The sequence below is a fragment of the Palaemon carinicauda genome, chromosome 15 (genome assembly GCF_036898095.1).
Source record: "Palaemon carinicauda isolate YSFRI2023 chromosome 15, ASM3689809v2, whole genome shotgun sequence".
Lineage (NCBI taxonomy): Eukaryota > Metazoa > Arthropoda > Malacostraca > Decapoda > Palaemonidae > Palaemon > Palaemon carinicauda.
Genome location: NC_090739.1, coordinates 16,317,856 through 16,340,430, shown reverse-complemented (window position 1 = coordinate 16,340,430; position 22,575 = coordinate 16,317,856). Strand labels below are relative to the sequence as shown.

General features: G+C 35.7%; 1 protein-coding gene across 1 annotated transcript in view; it reads left to right on the top strand.

The window, feature by feature from the left end:
* LOC137654486 (protein C19orf12 homolog) overlaps positions 1-18,452 on the top strand; it is a 92,834-nt gene extending 74,382 nt beyond the window's left edge. Inside the window, exon 5 of the mRNA XM_068388152.1 lies at positions 18,315-18,452. The gene's annotated coding sequence lies outside the window, so the exon portion shown is untranslated. The remainder of the gene's footprint in view (positions 1-18,314) is intronic.
* The last annotated feature ends 4,123 nt before the right edge of the window (positions 18,453-22,575 follow it).

The window sequence follows — 22,575 nt, the reverse complement described above, 5'->3', positions numbered from 1 at the left end:
GGCGGGTGGTCAATTCTTTCTTGAGAAGCGCCGAGGTTAAAGGTTGTGATGAGGTCCTTTAGTATGGGTTGCAGCCCTGTATACTTTAGCACCTTTGGGTTGATTCAGCCTCCAAGAGGAACGCTGCGCTCAGTAAGGAAGTCGAACTTAAAAAAGAGACAGAGTAACGGTTCAATTCGACTTCCTTACCAGGTACTTATTATTTCATTGTTATTTGAGATAACTGTTATATGAAATATGGGATACTTAGCTATCCTTTAATCTTGTACACTGGTTTTCACCCACCCCCCTGGGTGTGAATCAGCTACATGATTATCGGGTAAGTTTAATATTGAAAAATGTTATTTTCATTAGTAAAATAAATTTTTGAATATACTTACCCGATAATCATGATTTAATTGACCCTCCCTTCCTCCCCATAGAGAACCAGTGGGACCGAGGAATAATTGAGGAGGTGTCAACAAGAAGTACTTGAGTACCTGGCCACAGGTGGCGCTGGTAAGAACACCCCCTTCTAGTATTGTGATAGCTGGCGTATCCCTCCATAGAATTCTGTCGGGCAACAGAGTTGACAGCTACATGATTATCGGGTAAGTATATTCAAAAATTTATTTTACTAATGAAAATAACATTTTAAAGAGGGGAGAGAAACAACACCATGTAAAGAAAATCATAAATAATTAAGGTAAACAAACATGATAACAGGGAAGCCTCCGAGTATCAGAGGAAACATGCTACAAAACTGACATGGCTAAGAATATCCCAACCCTGTAACAACGGTAATCAATAATAGTTACAAACATAACCTAATATGTAATAAACTTAGGGCTAACGAACCACCAAGGAAGCGGCGTCGTGGTGCGAGTGGCGGGTAGGAGGGAGAAGAAAAGAGATGGATGAAAGGAAGAACAAAAGATCACTGGGGAGAGATACGGCTCCCAGCTGCAACTGTTGGGTATTTAAGAGCCTGTAAGTTCATTAGATAGTGGCGTTTGAAGACCATAGGAGATTCCCAACCCGTGAACTTTATAAGGTCATCAAAGTCCATCTTCTGGGGGAAATGATCCCGGATTGGCTTGTCAAACGAAGTATAGGATCTATAGCCTAATACCACGTATGGGAATGGTACCTCCTTGTTCCCTGATAAACAAGGGGCCAGACGATCGGGTAGCAGTCGTGGCTAAAAAGGCCCTGAGAGTGGTGACCGGACATAGAAAAATATCTTGGAGAAGAGGAATAACTTTCCAAGGGGACCACCTATTTTGGGGGTTAACGGCCGAATCATATTGGCGAATTGTCGAGTCCCTTTTGACTGATTCGAGTAAGAAATCGTTTTCCGGTTCAATGTTCGAGTCTCTACGAGCTGCCAACTTCCTGTAGTCCACAAAGTTAGGGTTTTGGACATCCTTGAGTAATCTGACACAGTGAGTTTGGAATACTCGGGTCAGTTTGAGGAACGGAATCCGGATGGGACGGAGTTTCCACTCGAGGAGGAGAGGAAACCAACTGTTCTTGGGCAGTGAGGTGGTACTAAAACCACTGCGCCCCGGAAGGAGCGCAGTCGGTGTTAAAGTTTTTAGAAGATTCACTGGGAGAGATAGGGAAATCTTCCTCTAATGATTCCAATCCCGGGGTAATGCGTCCATGGCATGAGCCCGAGGGTCCAGGATTGGGGTCACATAACAAGGAAGTTTGTGATTGATCTGAGATGTGAATAGATCTACCTGGATGCCTGGAACGAACCTGAGTATCCACCGGAGTGAAATTCTGACTCCAGGGAACTCGTCCTGGATAGTGAGCCCGTTCTCACATCCTGGCCTCCCGCTAGGTGAGGTGCTGACAGGAACCAGTTCTTTTCTGTTGCCCAGGCGAAGAAAGTGACCAGGATCTGATTCAGGATGGGTGACTTGGATCCTCCCCTGTTTCCGTAGTGTACCTCGTCTGTGCTGTCTGACACTACTCTGATGTGGGTCGACCTCGGAGGAGTCTCTCTCTTCAGGGTCAAGAACACTGCCATGGCTTCGAGAACATTGATATGGGACTGTTTCATGGCTAGTGACCAAGAACCTGAAACATCTGATGTTCGGAGAAATCCCCCCATCCACTTAGAGACACGGCTGAATGGAATGTCACTTGTGGAGGTGGGAATTGTAGAGGAACCGCTTTGGAGAGGTTCTTCGGTTCGGACCATGGACGTAGTCTCATTTTCCCGACAGAGGGGATCTTCGAGACCTTGTCTTCTTATAGGTACTGTAGCTCTCTTTCTCCAAAATCGATTGATGTCTTGAGTTTGGCTTTTATTAGGAGATCTGTTACTGAAGTGAATTGGGAAAGGCCGAGGATACTTTCTAGGCTCTTTGGACACCTGTTTGTGCTTGAGAAATTCTTGAGTTTGGAACCTATTCCTCTTACTTTTGGAAGGGAGAGACAACGTGTGCTTCGAAAGGTCCCACTGAATGGCTAACCATTCTAAGTGGCCTGATGGTCGCAGGCGAGACTTATGGAGATTGACCCGAAATCACAGGTTGTCGAGCGATCGAAGAAATTCCTTCGTAGCTCTGTTACCTTCTATGGCCGGCCGGGCCCAAATGAGCCAACCGGCCAGATAAGCAATGATCTGTATCTCTTGGTTACTGAGTTGTTCTAACACTGCCTCTCCCAGTTTCGTGAATATCCTGGGATCAATGTTGAGGCCGAAGGGCATGTCTTGAACACAAAGGCTTTCCTGCTTAGGTGGAAACCCAGATAAGAAGAGAAGTTTCGAGCTATAGGCGCAAGCTAATAGCGGTCGGTAAGATCGACAGAGGTGGTGACGGTCCCACGGGGAAGTAAGGTCCATACCTAAGAGATAGTCGTTTGATTGCTTTTTCTTGAGTAACCCTGTGGTGTACTCTTTCAGGACGGGAGTGTATTTCTGGGAGAAGGTCACTGGTGGAGGAGGAGGACCTTGAGGCCATTTTCATCTCAAACCGTTAGAGACTATGCTATGATCCCACAGACCGAGTCCAATGGTCACGAAAGTGGTAAAGTCTTCCCTCTACCAGGACCACCGCGTTGTGAGGGAGTGAATCTAGGTCCTTCCCTTCTCCGAGCCCCCTTTTTCCTAGGTCCGCCTTGATGTCGGGACTGTCTTCTACTCCTGTAGCTTCCTCTCTGGTGTCCATGAAAGGAGCCTGAGGGTTCGGATCTAGGGCTGCATGCAGGCAAAACATCCCAACGGAGTTGGACTGTGTACCTGGGGAATCAGTGAGGTAGACCACCTGATGATGGGGGGTCAGATACAAAATCGTCGAACCAGAGGAAGGCTGTGATGACGAGTGGGAAACCGACTATCAATTCCTGTCTGATAGAGGTCTCAGACAGAACGTACTTCCCACAACTGACCCGATCAGACCAACAAACGTGTAGGTCGAACTGGAAGGGCAGAGCCTGGAATTATCGTACCCCCCAGGCTGACAACATCCTGGTCCAGACAGATCGGGCCTGCCCTTTAGGAAATAATACCGTTACCTTCGGTACCTTGTCTAAGCTAACCAAGGCAATCTCTTTCAAACGAACGAATCCGTTGAATGGGAATTCTAGTACCTGGGAGTAAAATCTAGGTCCCCCAGAGGGAGGACGTCTATGCCCTCCAGATTTATGGTACCACCTATATCCGAGTTCCTGAACGGCACTGACTCACCACCCTACCTTAGAGCTCGTCATAGCCCCTTGGATTTCCTTAGAATGTGTTGCTTTTAGCCGTCACAGTCTATGCAGGGTAACATGAACATTAGGATCCTTTAATGGTCCTAGGTCGGTGACGTAGGTAATTGCAAAGCTGAAGGCTCAAAACTCATACCCACATACCTGCCCGTCCATGGGGTCGTTGTCCAACCTTAGAGAGGACACTCCGAGGAGATAGGGACCTCTAGATGGAGCATTCCTTCCCAACTTCGATACCCAAGGGTGGAGAGCCTCTCTTTGCAGGCCAGAGAGAATCATCATCATCCTGATGGGAACCATGCAGGCGAACCTTCTGTAACACAAAGGGGACATAAGTCTGGATGTTCCTTGAACTTTGGTTAGCGATCCTATTCACAGGCTGGGATCAGCTGTATACTCTTAAAAAGCCATTTTAAAGACAAGTTATTTAATGTATTATCTTCTGGGGTATAGTGCGACACTTGCATTCATGAAATGTGACACTGTTGGCGCATTCGCCACTGGGTGGAAATTTATTTCTATATGAACACTATGTTGTATGGATATTTATCCATATCTAGACATAGTTAGAATTGACTATGCATAAATATAGGCATAATTAATGTATTTCTATTTGAACACTATGTTGTATGGATATTTAGCCATATTTAGACAGTTAGGATTGAATATGCATAAATATAGGCATAATTAATTTAATTCTATTTGAACACGATGTTGTATGGATATTTATCCATATTTATACATAGTTAGAATTAAATACATGCATAAATATAGGCATAATTATTTTAATTCTATTTGAACACGATGTTGTATGGATATTTATCCATATTTATACATAGTTAGAATTAAATACATGCATAAATATAGGCATAATTAATTTAATTCTATTTGAACACGATGTTGTATGGATATTTATCCATATTTATACATAGTTAGAATTAAATACATGCATAAATATAGGCATAATTATTTTAATTCTATTTGAACACGATGTTGTATGGATATTTATCCATATTTATACATAGTTAGAATTAAATACATGCATAAATATAGGCATAATTAATTTAATAATATTTGAACACGATGTTGTATGGATATTTATCCATATTTATACATAGTTAGAATTAAATACATGCATAAATATAGGCATAGTTACGTTCATAAATAATTTTTTTTTTTTTTTTTTTTTTTTTTTTTTTTTTTTTACACAGGTAAAACAAAAGATTGGCTACCCGTGGTCTGAGTGATCTCCGACTGTACCGGATCTCCGGTAACCATCCCCGGTACAAACAAAGGTCCGTCATAGTGACAACGTGAACCAGAGGAAATCTAATATTAACCTCAATGCTGATCGCCTGTACGATATCCGGTTAAGCCGGAGATTCGATGAAAAAGAAACCGTAATAATGAAACTGTGAAATCCTCATCGGTATCACATTGTTAACTCCGGTTCTGGACGTCTGCTTGATCTCTGTTTGTATGGGAGATCCGGTAGCAAAGGCTAGTCCCCGTGAGATCGTGACCGTCACCGGTACGATAACATTAACCTCAATGAATGTTTGAGTTATCTCCAGCGTAGCCGGAGATTCGATGAAAAAAGGGGCCGGAAAGGTGTAATTGAGATCAAACATGACAAAGGTTCGTGTGCAAAAAGGTCTCAGCCGGAGTCTGAGTGCCGGATTTCACCGTTGCACTCCAAATATCTGACTAGTTCCCACCCAATGAGTATCCATTATAGCGGCGTATAACTCAAGGCGGAGCTAAGGGTGTCGGTATAAATCGAACCCAATTAATGACTCATACACCAACGTTCCTACTAATAGTGTTAGCTATATTAACAGTAACCACATCAATAAAACGTGTATAACATTAAACGTACTATCATCAACTCTGATAATAAGAGGAGGCCTGAATAACTCGTGAACGTATAAAAACGGAGAACGGGAAAATCACCTCCCTTACTCGAGCTAATAAACGAGCACCTTATGTTCTCACTCAAGGTTACATAATAAAAGCTAACATCACACAATAATATAAGGAAAGTAAAATAAAACTGATTGTTTTTATTTTATTTTTATTTTTCCTTTTTCTTTTTAATTTTTAGTCATTGTAATAACCAAAAACGAAGAATAACGACAACTTAACCAATAAATAAGGATATAGTCTAAATCGAGCCTTCCTGGGGCGAGTACAAACTAACAGACTAAATCGCAAACGTTTAAATCGCTATTCGGCCAAAACCATTGTTGGCACTATAATATCCAAATGTTTGTATATTTGTAATTTACCTAATGTCTGATAATGACATAAGGATAAATAACTTAAAGCAATCTGCCGACCTGCGAGGGTCGGGGAAGCAGTGACATGCCCTTAAAATAAATATAAACACCAGCCTTAGCTAAAGGCAAGGCAAATATAAGTGTTAAGTGTATGGGCGACCTCCGGTGAAGCCGGAGCGTAATGAGATGTCCTGAATAATGCCGTCTTAGCCAAAGGCAAGGCAAATATAAGTGTGAAGTGTATGGGCGACCTCCGGTGACGCCGGAGGATAATGAGATACTCTGAATAATTCAATTGTGGCTAATAATTCAATTGTGAAGATATAAAAGCCAAGCCGCAGCTAAGGGCTAAGGCTTAGATCATAGCAAAGCGTATTTACAAACTCCGGTGAGGCCGGAGGGAGAAGAAAGGTCCTGAATAATTATTGTGAATAAAAACACAATTGTAATAACAATGGCTATTGTGGATATGGCCGTGGCCTGAGACCGCAGTAAGGGCCACCGGAGGGTCGTATCTAAACAATATGAAGCCCGTCCCATGTAGTAAACAATATATAAATATAACAATAGAACGAAAGTCATTGAGAATCCCTCAAGCCGGAGTAGAACTCAAGGCGGAGTGGAAAACGTTCATAAACTACTCCCGAGCCGTAACGGGGAGAGGACGAACACGGACCAAAATAACGCTAACAATTGAAAAGTCACGAAAAATAAATAACTCGTAAGTTATCATCCACCCCGAGGGGGAGAGGTGAGGGAGGGAGAACCTGTTGAACGCACAAAACGGAAAACGGGAAATCCGCTCAACCACCAGAGCAAAGAAAGAAAACGAGATAAAGGGGTAACTCGTGACTGCGAACAGAAAACGGGGACCCCAATCTCTCGCTCTCTTGGACACAAAAACAGGACTAAAAATCACACAACACTATTATAAACGTATAAAATAAAAATGTACATCCATATAACACTACGATCGAAGAATAGCATCTGCTAAAACTTTAAATAAATAGCACAGTCGAGTGACGAACGCCTCGGGCGGTTACTAAACAAAAACAAAGCTAAATCGCTATCTCGTTCGTAGGCTGGACTTACTAGCAAAAAGTACCATGAGCATAAATACACAAAAAATTAAAAATAATAACGGTTCTAAAGGCATAAGGCCAGGGACTTAACCAAGAACCTAAGTGACAGAGTACTAAACGGGCAGATAAAGATGAATTCCCAAACAAGTGAACAAACAATGGCCGCCATGAGAGGCCAGACGGGAATAATAAAACAGACTATACTGGATATAAAACAAAAGCCCGGAACAATAAAATACTGTCAAAACAAACTATGGTACTTAACATTGGAATGTGTGAAGATGGAGCTTCGGACATGACAAAATAAATCCATGACTGTTAAAAACGATCGAGAGCACCACAAATTACACACTATTCTATCAGTCCAAAAAGAAGGATGTTGTTCAGATGGCGCTCGCGTCGTGGCGTGGGTGGTGTGGCGCTGGTGGTTGGCAAGGGCCTTTGTATCGGCCCATCCCTTTGACGAAGGAATTAACTAAATGGAAGACAACCTGTGAATAGTGGATTTCACGCGCCTTTGCTTTATACACGACACCCTAAAGGTGCTCGCGCGAGGGTTGTAACCTCAGCATTCCATGCTTTTATCTTTCTCTGGTATAATTGGAAGGTTTTATCAGAAAAGGTATATAAGAAGGACTCTTTTCACCCAGCGCCACAGATCGACCCAGAAATTAGTTTTGTAAACCCATCAAGTTTTTAATCACTCTATGGTGTGGCTATTTTAATAAACCTTTTATGAAAATTATAATGGATTGCCTTAATGTATGCAAAATATTATTACAGAGTAGGTCTCAATCCTGTCACAGTAATAACATGTCATATTGACATGTCATATTGATATTAAAATTTAGAAAAAAAATCTAGGTCTATTTCTACGGTGAGATAAATTGCTATTTAGTATGAGTGCATCGTTGGTTCTTTAATAAAAAACTGTCAGAAAAACTACTTACCTCAACTTTAATTAAACTTGAATGGCACTTAAAGACTAATTTTCATCCATGGTAACATAACAGCATTGCGATCAGTGCTAGATATGAATTAGAAACTCCCTAAAGCTTGAACACCAGATTTAATTTGAACTTTCATTCATAAAAGAAAAAAAGAATTTAGTTTGAAAGTCACGGATTGTCTAAACATCAGTATACTTCAAGAATGAGTCATCTAGTGTTGCTGCTACCAAGAGAGTACAGTACTATTTCCTTCCCCATTGCTGACCCTTATTCACATACAATATTAGCCCTGTGATTATAAAAACCTCTAAAATCAATTTCAATGAAAGGAGGAAGAACTTGACTTTTGGACTTGAACCTGATAAACATTGGGTTGATATTGATAAAGATTTGATGTTGGTTTTACCTACCATGAATTAATCATCTCAAGGAGGTTATTCGTTGAATTTTTTTTTCCACCGTCCATCATAAGAAACTGTTTTTTAGTTTTCACACATTTGCTTCAACATAGAGGCAAAACCAAGCCGTAATCATAAAATCTTGGGTATTGGTGATAGAAACAAATAAATAAAAATCTTTAGTCTATCGTTCTATGTGGTGTTTGCTATTTTCTTTTATCAAGCAAAAGTATACACAAAAATTAGTATATTAGCTAAGGTTCTACTCGTTTTGATGGAATTTCAAATAAGAACTAATAAGAACATAGCCTATCCAAGACATTTTATTATGATCCTCCTTAATGTCATTGAAGCCAACTAAGTTCCCTGTATATCATTATACAAGTATGTGGTTGGACTGTATTTCAGTACAGTACTCAGGAACTATAACATTGATATTCTGAATTTTTCTCTTTGTTTCATCTTTATATATTTAAATAAGTGACATCTGTTTTGGGTTTTTGCACACTAAGATCAAGTGATTAGTAGTGTATTTCCTTTATTAGTAATTTATGTGTATGTTTGTAAGTTATTGTACTCTATTAACCAAGGTAGAAGTAATGCAAAATTTAGCATAAACAGTTGTTATTCTGTACAAGTTTTGTAAGATTTTAGAACATTTAAACCTTTCCTTTCTTGATATTTTATTTATAATTTGTACTTGGATATATTTGTGTGTTATAACAGTACAATATAGACATTCAATATGTAGACCATTTGTATTATGTAGTTATATTCTCTTGATCATCTCTCCGGGAACTGTGCTCCTTTACAGTACCTATCATATTTAATATCCTAGTAATTTTTATTGTAGCAGTAATTAGTGACCGTAATATTTTGCAAAATCCAAGAAAAGAGACTCCACTGGATTGGGCTCGTAATAATGAGAGACCAGGAGTATGTTGGGAAGAGGTTGTTGGAGATGGATGTTCCAGGTAGGAGGAGGAGGAGGGGGAGACCAAAGAGAAGGTGGATGGAGTGTGTAATAGGAGACAGAAGAAATTGAAAACGGCTTTCAAGAAATAGCGACCCTCATAGCGGGAAAAGCTTTAGTCGAAGAAGAATATTTTGCAACATTTAATGATAATTAAAGCTGTATAAGCTTAAAAAATGTTACAAGAGGAGTATCACTGAGACAGACAGAGAGAGATGTGGAAAATTAACAATGGCAAAATTGTTTTGTTTGGCCGTGAATACTTAATTAGTGACAATTATTAGGAAGTTAGTTAACTCTACGTGTTACAAATTTGCATTTTGAAAATACACCATGAAAAAATTTAAGCAAAGAAATACCAAAGTAAAATTATAGTGTTTTATTTAATTTTTAATTCATATTCCGATATGAAATTATATTTTTTTTAACAAAAAATTCCAAGCAATTAACAAACTAAGAACCTTAAATTTATGCACCAATGCCACCTAATTTTGTTACATAGATGTCTTTTATTAAAGGTGTGTTTTTTCCCATGATTCTTTTTATTTGATGATTGGATTTCCCAGTTCTTTTTGTCATGGCTTTTGAAGTTCACATAATTTGATGAAGTGATTAGCCAAGGCCTAACAAAAAAAAAAAAGAAATACTGAATTTGTGTTATTTGTTAATCTTATAAGTAAAGTTTATTGTCTGTATGAATATTTGCTTCATAGATCAGAAAAAAATAACTTATGCAATGTAAAAAGAGCAAAGATGCAAGTGAAAATATTAATGGTAACATACTGTAGAAGACAAAGCAAAGTATTTCTGGATTTTCAAAGTTTTACTGTACATTATTTATCCCTGACTAAATAGTTCATCAACATTTAGGGATGTTATTTCTCTGAATCTCCTCTTGAATTCATTGTGTATTATTTTCATCTCTGGAAGCTTGGAATGTTAACGTTACCATTTAAAATGGAGAAATTTTCCGTTTTCTTTTCTTACAATATACCAAAATATTAATGCCTCTAGTAAAGCAATGAGACTTGGCAACATCTAACAACAATAACATGCTGCGCATGTTCTATCGCTCTGCAATCGCAGTTGTTTATTGATAATATTATTACGAGCTAACTACAATCCTAGTTGGAAAAGCAGGATGCCCAGTGAAGAAAGGAAATAAGGAAACAGATAGAATGGTGTGTCTGAGTGCACCCGCAAGCAAAAGAAATCTAACCCAAGATACTGGAATACCATGGTACATAGGGTATGGCACTAACGAAGAATAGAGAACAATGGTTTGATTTGGCTTGTCCTCCCAGGAGGGCTGCTTACCATAGCTAAAGAGTCTCTTCTACCCTTGGTATTGGAATGACAGGATTTACGCTCCAAGTTGTCAGGTTTTCATACAACTTGCATTTACAATAGTGTGACCATTTTAATCTAATTGCTCTTTGTCTGATGATACATAATTATTTTGACTATTTTTTTTACAGTAATTAACATTTTGCAGACTGTACTGTATATATATATTCTCCTAGGAACTTTTTTTTTTTCTTATGTGTCATTTGCAACTTGGGAATTATCCTATCTTGCATTTACCTTAGTCTCTGATAAACAGTGCAAGATGAAGATTGCCTTTAATAGCAGATCTTTTCAAATCTTTTATGTGTATTCCTTCATCTTTAATTGTAGTAAACAGTTTAGTTAACCACTTCCATACAATGATATAAATTGCAAGTCAAAACATAAGTGCAAGGTTTTATTACATACAAACTATTTCATTTACAAATATAAACATTTTGGATGTTAAAATCCAGTTTAGCCTGCTAAAGATTACACTTGGATATATATCATATTTGAAGGATATTTTACTGAAGATGCTCTTCCCCTTGATTTTAGCTCTCACTTTCTTCTTTCTTCAGCCCACAAACTGAGACTTTGTGATTCAAACCTTTATTCTTGATTGTGTATAGGTTGTTTTAGTTTGTTTTTATGTTACCCTGCATAATCACACCATTCTCTTTAGCCAATGGAAACATTCTCTACATGAGGCATTCCCCCCCCCCCCCCCCCCCCCCCCCCCCCCCGGGAGCTTAGAGATGTAGCTATGCCTACATCTCACTCCACCCCACTAACTGATGCACTGTATTCCTGATTATGTAAAGGGTATTAGTGTGTTTATGTTCTCGTACATGATCAAATCCCTCTGTTGAGCTAGTGGAAGCATTCTCTATAGGCTAAATAATTTTTTCCAAGTATATGAATATGGCACCTGTGCCCAGGCAGGCAGAAATAGCTATTTTTTGTCATCAGTAGATAAGCTTTTGTTCATTGTATGCCTTATAATTATACATTATAGTAGACTTGTTTTGTCAAAGGAAACATATATTTTAAATTTCTGTACAAAGTGAAGTCTGTTATGGATGAGATGTTTTATATCTTTCATTTGCTATCTATTGTGGAATTATTATGCAATCACATAATCACGTCACAGTAAATATAAAGATTTTTTTTACACAGAATCAGAGTGCTTTACTACATTCAAGCGTAAAATAATATAGAACAAACTTCTAAAAAAATTCTATAATCGATTTGTAATGAATCGGAAGATTTTTTCAGGGGAAAATTATATGGAAGCACCATGCTTTACTGTTTAGTGTAAAATTCGTAATGGAACAAAGCAAATGTCTGAAAAATTTATTCTATAATAAACAGTAAAAAATATTAACTTGGAAATATACATTATCATAGGATAATTGGGTATGTATATATGATAGGGACAAATCTTGTATGCCATCTCATAGTGAAGGGGTTAAAGTATAAGTTAACCATGTATTTTACTAAAGGTTTTGTTGGTGTTTCTGATCAAGGGTAGATGAAAATGACTCCTTTATAGCATGGACTTTAATGTAGTTTTTTGTTGTCAGGGATATATATTCTGCCTTATTTTGGTTGTACAAGCATTGTATATATTTTCATATGTAATGCAGTAAGATATGCTAGCTGTTTTTGTTAGCATTACATACTAGGCTACACTTAGAGTGACCATTTGCTTTGAAGATTGTTGTATTGTTAGAGATTTGTACACTTAAAGTGACATTTAATTTGAAGATTGTTTTATTGTTAGAGGTTTGTACCAAACTCAACTTTTTCAGCTAAAGCTCTATTATAAAACATGGGGTGTCCTTTCCAGCTATTTGAGTCTCAATGGCTCTCACACATTAGTCATGAAAATTTAGTTTATTTGATATGTCACGCCTTGAGACTCAGACTGTGTAGGTTTAGTAGCGTATTCAAACTATCCTCTTTTTCTTTCTGGTAGACAAAATTTGGTGATTCTTGGAACATTTGTGGACCTATTTAGCATATGAAGTCTGATCAAGGGGTGTATATAAAAAAAATTCTGTCATAAAATCATGGCATATATTCTTTTACTTAATATTGTGTAATGACTCCCTGCTTGTTAGTCAAATCACCTTCATCTTTTTCTTTTTTTTTCTTAACATTTTGTTATTGTCCTAGAAAATAAACCGGAGAGAATGTTTGAAAAGAAGCAAAGTTTATGAAGACAGAAAATGTGTTGTTATTTAGGGTAAAAATTTCTAATAGGAATTGTAGTTTCTATCTATGTCAGCTCAATTCACAATGGGTGTATGCCCATGTGGTTATTAATATTTGTTAACTGGTGCTGCTTATTATGGCTGAACAATTTATCTTTAATTATAAATAGAATGCTGCAAATGTATTTGAATCAGGTATTATGAGTAACTACCTGTCGGTTGAAACTATAGCTTGTAATTGATAATTTGGTAACTTGTAGATTACTAGCAGAGAGATATGCTTAGTATTACAAGTTGGTGAAATAGTTTTGTAGTTTATAAAGATTTCATTTTATGGTTTGTTACATGAACATCAACAACTTGTAATTCTATCCTCTTGATTCTTTGAAGTACAGTAGTGAAAAGCTTTCTATCAATAGTATTATGTTGTTTGCCATGGAATTTGAACCACTTTTAGGATTGGTGCTCAACTTATTTTTCATAATGTACTTTAGTAATTTAGGTGCTATGATACTGTACTTTAGTAATATTTCAGATCAATTGTTGTTTACGTTATAGGCTTGACTGTCCATCTTTTATATGCAAGTTACTTGACTGTTTTAAGGTCCTTTGGATGTAGTACTTGTTCTATGAAGTTTGTCAACAGTTCTTCAAAAATATATACGGTACTAAAAATGGGAAGTAAATGGTAAAATACAGGATAATAACTAAATAATGAAAAACGTTAATAAGCATCATGTTTCGTGAAGCCCACTCCTTTAACGTGTAAAGTACTTGAGTGTTTTAATATGACCAAATTTTGTACTATTCAAAGTTTTCTCGTTTTTGTATTGACTTACATTTTGCTTTTTCATATGAATAACTCCATGGATATATTTTACTTGGAATACTTCTGTGGTAAGGTGGTGCTCCCAAAGTGTAGCTGAGCTGATTATTTGTAACCTGAATTACACACTGATTTTCTCTCCTGCATCTCACTTGTGAGGATTTTATGTTTTGCTGTGTTTGAGATGTGGAAGAGGAGAGCTATGGCTTGCTGCAGTCCTTCAGGTTTTTAGATGTGCCCAGGTGAAAGACTTCTACCTACCAATTCACTTTTTTAGGATAGACCTGCTTGAATTACAGTACTGATGTCTACTTCCAAGTGTCCTGGTATACTGTATGGCAAAATTTGCATTATTGAGGATATTTTGAGGAAATTGATAACTAGTTTGCTGAATTTATCACTCAATTCTCCTTATCTGTATTATGCTTAAATTTCTTTCCTCTAATGATCCATCATGATTCAAGATGAAATTAAAGAGAAGTTTGTAATGCTTTTCTAGGAAAAGTATTGTTATGATATACATTTCATGTCTTTCATTTTTTTAGCTTAGTTTGAAATCTCTAGGATAGAGGTTTCCTGTCGTCGTTTCAGCATCATGATATTCAAATTGGGCTGAGAATCTGCTCATTAAGATGCTAAATCCCTATTGTTTTATTGCAATACAATTCTGTCGTTATTATTTCCCCTCCAACACACCTGTACTGTAACTTTCGTAAGATGTTTATTGTTTATTCAAAATAAATCCTCAGAAACTTTGATGTGAAATTTGTGACAATTTAAAAAAAATGTCATTTTAGAATTATTATCTAATAAGGGAATTTTAGGTGAGGAAAATTTAGTGACAAGTAGAACAAAAGATGGAATGATCAGGGTTTTTACCATAATTTTAAGAGTTTTGTAAGAGAACTATTAGATATTTTTAATGTGTTCGTATGGTGAACATACTTTGTACATTATAATGTTTTAGTTTTACATGATGCTATCTGGTCAGTTAATGTAGTTATGTGAGAGAAATTAGATATTCTTGAAAAAAAGATTATAAGCAGTTTTCCATACTCCTTAAATCATGAAATGTTGATCCTTTGCTTAACTGTTACTGAGAAGATGCTTAATTCTTGTCTTTGTAATTCTTATGTTATCACCATTCTTCTGAGGTAATCAGTATTCAGTAATTTGTTCTATATATTACTGTATTGGTGTTTCACACTTGGACTAAAACTGGTGAAGGAATGCACATGGTTTTGGGTGTTATTGAATTTTTTCAGCTTCAGCATAAGAAATATTTAGTGTATTTCATACCACCTTGCTCTCCTGTTTTCTATCCCTTGGTCAATTGCCCGCACGGCTGTGGGTAATTCTGGTTAACTGGGAACCTTTGGTAGAGTTGCATCAATCCTGTCAACACAAGAAAGATGTTCCGAGGTAGTAATTCACTCTCAATAGACAGACACCTCATGTAGCCTTGGAATAAGGTTCTGCAGATTTGGCTTTACAGACAGTTTTCCTGCTGGCTTTTCTTCAATTAGGTTAATTGAACGTACTCTCTAGCTAAGCATTTTAAACCTCCCCTCCTAAATAATTACCGTACTTGTAGGAAATGTTGTAGTCAGTATATAGAGTCACAGAAATTAACGATCTAGTGAGGTGGAGAGTTCTGTCCATGGCATTGAACTTCTGCCCTGAAAGAGTACTATAAGTAAAATCTTCTTTTAAATATACTTTATATATATATCTTGGCTATCTGATCGCATTGTATCCAATATGAAATTATAAAATTATGCATTCTCATGATTTTATCTAATTTGGATTTTGTAAGTATGTTGATTTTATATTTTTAAACAGTATGTAGTGTTGTGTGTAGAGTGTCGAGATAGATTTTGTAAACTGCTCAGTTTGTAACAAAACTAATTCAAGATTTTAATAAGTTAATTTTGTCCTCACTTTTTGTTTACATGAGGCTGCTGTCTTGGTACTCTGCACCACATTGGTGATTATAAATGGCTGTGCACTCCTTCAATTACGTATGTATGAAATTTAATTTGAAATCATTATTATGAACAGCTGACTGCATTCTTACTTGGTATGTTTGCTGCCCTTTTTGTTATTTGATTTGTCAGTTGGTATAGTTGTGTAGATCCTAACTGAAATTATGGTTTTTTATCATTTCATCATTCTGAATTTATGAGGTAATAATCCAGTTACCTGAAGATACCCTAAAAAACAGCATAGTTCTCCAGATAAAAATTCATCCAACTGTATCTTTTTGGAGTTGATAAATAGATTATTTTTGAAAATTTTCTATAATAAATGTATAACATAAAAGTGTATAGATTTGTTTTATTAGACTTAATTTTGTATATATGTAAATTTGAATAAAGGGGACTGAATTTTTATATTGTATGGAATATCCTTTGTCTTATGAGAGTTTTGAATTAACTTTTTTTAGTAAGGTTATGTAAGAAACAAGTGACTTGTTTTGGCAGTTGGGATACTAGCTCCTACATTCGCAGCGTTAGAGCAAACTTGGAATGAGCTCGTGGCCAATCCTACGTGAGATCGTGGGGCACTACCATTTGAAACATGATTCAACTGATCATTTTGCAAGAAAACCTTTAAAAGATTTATCTAATACAGTTATGGAATTCCAAAAGAAACTATGATTTATGATGTCATTAATATATGGGAAAATTGGTTGCTCATGAGCTTTTACATTAATGAATATTTGGATATTATGATCCAGGCTACCAACTCGGTCTAAAATCTCAGAATCCAGTTGTTGAGTTGAGTAGACTTGATCACAAAGTAATTTTAGATTGCAAGACTTGAGAGGCGATCAATTCCGTCAACCACTTTGCACTGTCAGAACCATTACTAACTTTTGCACCAGACCCACTAGTATACCTTGATGAGTTTGCTAGGGCCTGAAACTCATCAGGTTAGGCTTGGCTTTGCTTAAAGACTCACTGGACTTTTTAATTGTTCCAATGCAAATATAAATCATCATCCTTTAGGTAGGGAATGTGTTTTCAGTATGAGATGGCGGGTTGTTGAATTGATTTAACGAGCAGTTAAGGGACAGGTGGGAGTGAGGGAAAGGAGCCCTGATCCTTACCTGTCAAAGTTTCTTCACCTATGTTTTTGCCTGCATCAGGTATGAACATACCAATGGATCTTTAATCAAATGTTTCATTTTTTTCTGGAAGTGAATACTGACTGTTGATTAGTAAGGCGAAACAATGAACTTGATTGCGGGAGGATGGACTTTACACCCAGGTTTTTGTTAAGCCATCTGTAGATGCACACTTTTTGTGCTCTTGGTAGGGTCATGATTGTTCAAAATCATCCCCGTTTGTTGAACCTAAACTTTGAGGGGAGGAAGAAAGCTTTGCTTCTTCCTTCCATTCATTGGGTGCACCTGTTATCGTCATTCCTGCGCTTACTCCCTTAGCTTGATCCTTGGGGAGTATGCATCAGGAATAAGGAGCCCTTGAACCTATGTTGTTGGGCTTTCAGGTTCTGTTGACATGGTGGGTCCCCCCAGTATTCACCACACCCTGTTTTTTTTATCATTTAGCTGAATAAATTTCTTATTCGTAGATATTGTTTATAGTTTGACATATTTTGAAGAAAATAAATTGTGTAAATTTTAACAGAAAATTAGGGGAAATGCTAAAGTAAATGATGCATCATACAAGGGTTCAAAGGAGTAAAATCCCCTTGATGTAGAATACAGTTTATAGCATTCCAAGGGTTAATAAGTAAAGGGTAAAGGATTTAAATGGAGCAGTGATGTGAAAATTATTCACTATCAGGATCGGGGGAATAGTTGTTTCAATGATATGTTAAATTTTAAAGATTGAGGACTAGCAGAAAATTTTTATTTGCCATGCACGAATTTGAAGGTGCTTATTATAGAGTTTATGAAAATGTATGAGATATAAGCTGAATGTGATTAACAATGTTCAGAGAAGGGACGATGGGATGTGGAATGACTGATGTTTGCAGACATAGACACTACTGATTGAGAATAGTGATGAGAAACAGCAGAAACTCATGAAAGCATGTGTGTGTGTGCAAGACTAGTTATGATTAAGAGTAAATATATGAGGTTACCGGAAACAAGTAATAAGGAGGGTAGAGAAATAAATGTCACTATGAATAATTGGGGAATGGAAAGCATTTGATTCACTAGCTATGTTTTACCTTGCATATACTTCTACAATGTGTGTTATGTATTTCTAATGTGTTTGTGCTGCCAGGTTTTGATGATACCTGTTCACACTTCTTTATCATTGTGTGCAGTATTTGGTATTCATAGGTATTCATATTTTCAGAAAAGGAAGAACATTATTGAATTTTTTTTTTTATATTTGGTATGTTTTTTTTGTTTTTGTTTGTTAAAATAACACCGCAGCTCATTTCTACAATGAAACAGAAATGTGTATACTCTATTGTTGCAAATATTTTTGGTAGTATCATAGTGGGTGGTCATGCATAGAGGATTTATTTTCATTATGTTTATTGAAAAGCCCCATTATTGGTATTCTTATTTGCAGAGCTTGGAACCCTTCTGATGCATGTTCACAAAGAGCATAGGCTAGATTTGTAATACCTGTACTGTACTTTGTATCCAAGGCATGTTGTGCATGGTGTTAAATGGATCAACAGGTGGAGTTCTTCAGCTGCAATTCCAGGTAGGTCTCTTAACTCTTGTTTTTTATCTTGATAGTGTCTCAAACTCAAGTTAATTTTGGTCATCATCATCATCATTATTATTGTTGTTATTATCATTGTTATTATTATTATTATTATTATTGTTGTTGTTGTTGTTGTTAATATACTATAAGCTATAACCCTATGGGAAGAGCAGGATGCTATAACCCCAAGAGCTCTAACAGGGTAAAATAACCCAGTGAGGAAAGGAAATAAAAGAAATAAATTAAAACAGAAGTAATAAACAATTAAAATGAAATATCTTAAAAACAGTAATACAATCAAAATAGATCTTTCATATAAAATTGTAAAGAGATACTCATGTCAACCTTTTCACTATAAAAACATTCGCTGTAAGTTTGAACTTTTGAAGATCCACCTATTCAACTGCCTGATTAGGAAGATTATTCCAAAATTTGGTCATAGTTGAAAAAAAAAACTTCTAGAATAGTGTGGAGAATGTATTACTATTAGAATTAACTGCATACCTAATATTCGAGCTTCAGCCAAGTTTTACACTAATCCCAGGAAAGAAAGTAGCTCCCTTCAGTTGAGTAATCATCCATGGATTTATTTAGCTCAGACTACAAGGCTTTATTAGCGAAGCATGGACTAGAGGAACTATTGCATTCTATTGAAAAATATAATTTTCTATGTGTTAATCAGTACATGTTGAAAAATAGGAATGTCTATTATCTGCTAGGCATAAAGTCTGATGAATGGATGACAAAGTTAGAAACTATCTGTTCAATTTTATTTTGATTGATGAAGACATTAACATGTGTTGATGTAGATGAAAATAACTAACTCGGTAATCCCCTAGGAACTTGATTGCATTTTTTTTAAGAGGTGACTGAATTACTGTACCTGAATATCATGTGATATTGAAATCACTTAGAAAAAGTATATTAAATGTTTGAAGAATATGAAAACTCAAATGAAAAAGTAACCCAACAGTCTCAACTGTGAAGCCTAAATCAAACGAAAAAAATTTATCGCTAAACATGAGTCCCTATCCCCCAAAAAAGACATGCATTAATTTTTTATCTGATCCATTGATTTGTAGACTTGCTCAAGATTTAGCATTTTAGTTACAGTAACAATTACCCTAGTAAAGAAGAGTCTTTTATTTATTGATGAGATTACCCTCACAGATGCAATGTGAATTGTATTGATGTTTATGTTTAGAGAAATGAAGGTAACAGGCATTAATAAATCTGATCAGAAAATGAGACATTTCATCACTTCATATTAGGAAAAACCTGAGTTAAGCATTCTGGTGAAATATGGTTCACATGTATCCAAGTGTGTAGACTGCATATCGCAAGGTCAAATCAGAAGTAAAATAAGTATGTACCAAGAAATCCTTTGATAAAGGTATGGTTGTTCTTGGAAGGAATTTGAACTGAGCTGTATAAAAGGCAAGAGAAAATACAATGTGGGCTTGTATGAAAATATTTTGTGACAATGCAGTATATGAATATACATATTATGAAGTTATGGAAAATAAAAAGGTTTACAGTTGATTGGGAATTTATAGGTAACTGGTGTAGGCTACACAACCTGGAAAAAATACTCCTGAATATTTAGATAGATATGCACACTCATAAATTCGACCCTTCCTTAAACCCCCTCCTTTCCCTAACTACAACACGATAGTTGTGGTTTCTGAGTAAACCTCTCGTGGGGGTATGACTACTCCCTCTCCCCTACCCGAAGGACGGTGAAAGACCAAATAGTTATATGTCTGGCAATGCTGTATTTGTTTATATATACAGCAAGACCTTTGATCTAAATTATATAGGAAAGATTCCCAAGAATATCACAAAACATTCAATCTCTTAGTAATAAGCAATGATAGTTCCTATATGTTTTGAAAAAAAAAAAAATTTATAATAGTAAAGAATGTAGTTAATATATTTTTTGCCATACAGTAGATAAAAACGAAAACTTATTCGCACAAAATTATATTAAACATAGATTATTATCTCAGGAAATATTACCAGATTAACAAATGTCCAGAAAAATGTTGAACTCCGTGATTGCATCGCTCATGTTCTGGAGAATTCCGTTATGTCCAATTTATGAAAAGAAAATATTACAACTATTATAACTAACCTCATATATGTAATTCATCCTTATCTGCTAATGCTTAAATTACATAAAAAATAAGCAATTTAGTGGAAAGTGAATAAATTGACCCCTGACTAGCTTGGGGAAATTTGATAAAGTTTTAAGAAATATCTGCACAAGTAATGCATCTCCATCTCAAAGCAGCTGTATCTATGCACCCAGATTTGACCATCAAGTAAATTTAGGGATTCCCGCACTTTCCACCGGCCTCTCATTTCCCCAGAATTTAGGGATTCCCGCACTTGCCACTCCCCTCCCATCTCCCCTCAGATACTTGATGAGAGCACAAGGGGTGACCTTGATGTTTTGCATTTATCATATGGCATTATACTTCACGTGTGTGCAAATATTTACTATATATATATATATATATATATATATATATATATATATATATATATATATATATATATATATATGTACTATATATATATATATATATATATATATATATATATATATATATATATATATATATATATATATATATATATATATATATATATACTATAAATATATTTAGTGGTTTTATCCACTGGTAAACTAAGGGTATACAGAGTAGGCCCTATTCTTGGTAAACAAACATGCATACAAAGGCACACACATGCATATACTGTATATACAGTATATAATTTATATAAACATACAGTATATATATATATATATATATATATATATATATATATATATATATATATATATATATATATATATAAATGTATATATACATATATATACTGTATTCAAGTTGGTTTATCCAGTAGTAGACCAAGGATATTCTTCTTCTTTGTCTGCATCTTTTCCTACATTATGTGGGGTGATGTTTCTGGCCAGTGTTCTCCATCTACCTCTGTGATTATCACAACTCAACCAAGGATATATATATATATATATATATATATATATATATACAGTATATATATATATATATATATATATATATATATATATATATATATATATATATATATATATATACATCATCCGTAACTAGTCCATTGCAGGACAAAGGCCTCAAGACATGTCCTTCCAATACCATCTGTTTATGGTCTATTCCTGCCAGTTTATACCTTATTTACAAATTTTTTAGCTCATCAATCCATCAGCTTCTCTTCCTTATTTGTCATTCTCATTACGGTATATGTCCTGCCAATGTCCATTTCTTTTTCTTATATGTTGTTAGAATATCCTCTACTTTTGTTGGTCCTGTATCTTAGTTTTACTCATATTCATTTTTAGTCCTACATTTCTGCTTTCTCCATTTAGATCTATCACCTTTTGCAATTCCTCCCATGATTCACCATACAGAACTATGTCATCAACAAATATTAAGTTCAGATATTTCCCATTAATATTAATTCATACATTTTCCCAATCTAGATTTTTAAAAACTTCTAGGCATGCTGTAAATAATTTAGGAGATATGGGGTTTCCCTGTCTAACTCATTTCTCAATTGGAATTTTCTCACTATCTTTATGTAGTTTTAGGATTGCTGTACTTCCCATATAGATATCTTCAAGTGTTCTAACATACGATTCATCTATTCCTTGGTTGTGAAGGGCTCTTGTTACTGCTGAAGTTTTGACAGAATCAAAAGCTTTCTCATGGTCTATAAATGCCATACATGGCGGTTTATCATGCTCTGTGGATTTTTCTATTAGCTGGCTAATTACATGGATATGATCAGTTTTTGAGTACCCACTTCATAAGCCTTCCTGCTCTCTTGGTTGATTAAAGTCTAGCTGTCTTTCTATTCAGCCTAATATGATTTTTATAGATATTTTATATATTACTGAGAGTAAACTTATTGGACAGCAATATTTTAGGTCTTTTATGTTTCCCTTTTTGTAAATTATTATAATGATAAAGTTTATCCAAACTGTAGTTATAGAGCATTCTTACAAAATTTTTCTGTAAAGTTCAGCGATCTTTACTACGATGAAATCTCCTCCATCTATTGTTAGATAAAT